At 42.4% G+C, this 1,740-nt stretch overlaps 1 non-coding gene across 1 annotated transcript; it reads left to right on the top strand.

Annotated features, from left to right (window-relative positions):
* The first annotated feature begins 712 nt into the window (after positions 1 to 712).
* LOC141721935 (small nucleolar RNA R71) lies at positions 713 to 819 on the top strand. The gene has a single exon (XR_012574975.1). It is a non-coding gene; the product is annotated as a small nucleolar RNA R71 (small nucleolar RNA).
* The last annotated feature ends 921 nt before the right edge of the window (positions 820 to 1,740 follow it).

Here is a 1,740-nt window from a genome sequence, read left to right as displayed (position 1 = left end):
CGTGTCACTGGGAAGAGTGCCAGGTTGACGATTGAGCACTGCATTGGCTAATTGACCGATTTGATTTTCCAAGGTCTTGATAGAAACCGCCTGACTCTTGCACAACAGCTTAAGTTCCTCAAAATCAGCACTAGTGGGTGCAGCTGTACTTCCCTGTTGAGGATATGATTGCCTTGTAGCATACTGCTGTGGTTGCTGGAATCCAGGTGGGTTAAACTGTTTACTCATTCCTTGCTGATATGGTGGCTGAATAGCATTCTGATTATTCCCCCAGCTGAAATTTGGATGATTTCTGTTATTAGGATGATAGGTCGCTGGCACAGGCTGCTGTTGTCGCTGATAATTATTCACATACTGAACAGATTCGTTGACAAGAGAACACTGATCCGTAGCATGAGAACCTGCACAAAGCTCACAAACCATAGCTATTTGATTAACTCCATACGTAGCCAGAGAATCAACCTTCATTGATAGCGCTTGGAGCTGGGCTGCAATAGCGGTGGCTGCATCAACTTCCAGAATACCTGCTACCTTGCCTGACGTCATCCTCTGAGTTGGGTTTTGATGCTCATTTGCAGCCATCGTCTCTATAAGATTATACGCCTCAGTATAGCTTTTAGCCCATAAGGCTCCTCCAGCTGCTGCATCGAGTATGGGCCGAGATTGGGCCCCCAAACCATTATAGAAACCAGTGATCACCATCCAATCTGGCATTCCATGATGTGGACATTTTCTTAACATTTCCTTGTAGCGTTCCCAAGCCTCACACATAGATTCTGTAGGTTGCTGTGCAAACTGAGTAAGAGCACTCCTCATAGCAGCAGTCTTTGCCATTGGATAAAACTTCACCAGAAACTTTTGCGCAAGATCTTGCCACGTAGTGATGGACCCAGCTGGTTCAGAATATAACCAGTCTTTAGCCTTATCCCTCAGTGAGAATGGGAAAAGCCTCAACTTGATAGCCTCATCAGTCACGCCATTATACTTAAAAGTGTTGCAGATCTCGACAAAATTCCTTATGTGCATGTTGGGGTCTTCAGTTGCCGCTCCTCCAAAAGAAACAAAATTCTGCACCATCTGAATAGTGCCCGGCTTGATTTCAAAGGTGTTAGCTTGAATAGCCGGATGAAGGATGCTTGACTGAATGTCATCAATTTTAGGCCGAGAAAAATCCATAAGAGCTGGATCAGCTTGAACAATACGATCTCCCATGTTTACTGGTTCTTTCTGCTCAGTTCCTGAATCCGAATCCTCAAAATCTAACTTCTCCGGAATATCAAGAACTTCGTCTGTCTCCTCAGCTGTATCTAAAGTCCTCTTGCGAGCACGAGAACGAGTTTGCATAAACGCTTGCTAAAGTACCTGAAACACAACCGAAAAGAGTAAGTAACTACTACATCCTAATCACTGAGTCCTAATGACCAATGATGGTAAGTACATAAACTAAACAAATACGCCGAGTCCCCGGAAGCGGCGCCAAAAACTTGTTAGGGCGAAAACACGCGCTAATATTCACGCAAGTATACGCGTTCGCAAGTAATATAGAATATTTTCTAGTTCGTTCCCTCAGAGACTCAGACTAAATTATTGTCTAATTAAACTCAATCACCAATGTATGATTACTTCTCAATGTTAAGATAATAACACTTAAAATTGTTGATTAAATATTAACTATAATTAACTACTTAATTAACCACTTAACTAACACTTCAATTTATCAATAATAAAACACTCATGAGA

Source organism: Apium graveolens, chromosome 4 (assembly GCF_009905375.1).
Source record: "Apium graveolens cultivar Ventura chromosome 4, ASM990537v1, whole genome shotgun sequence".
Taxonomy (NCBI): Eukaryota; Viridiplantae; Streptophyta; class Magnoliopsida; order Apiales; family Apiaceae; genus Apium; species Apium graveolens.
The sequence above is the reverse complement of the archived record's forward strand: the minus strand, read 5'-3'. Positions and strand labels throughout refer to the sequence as shown.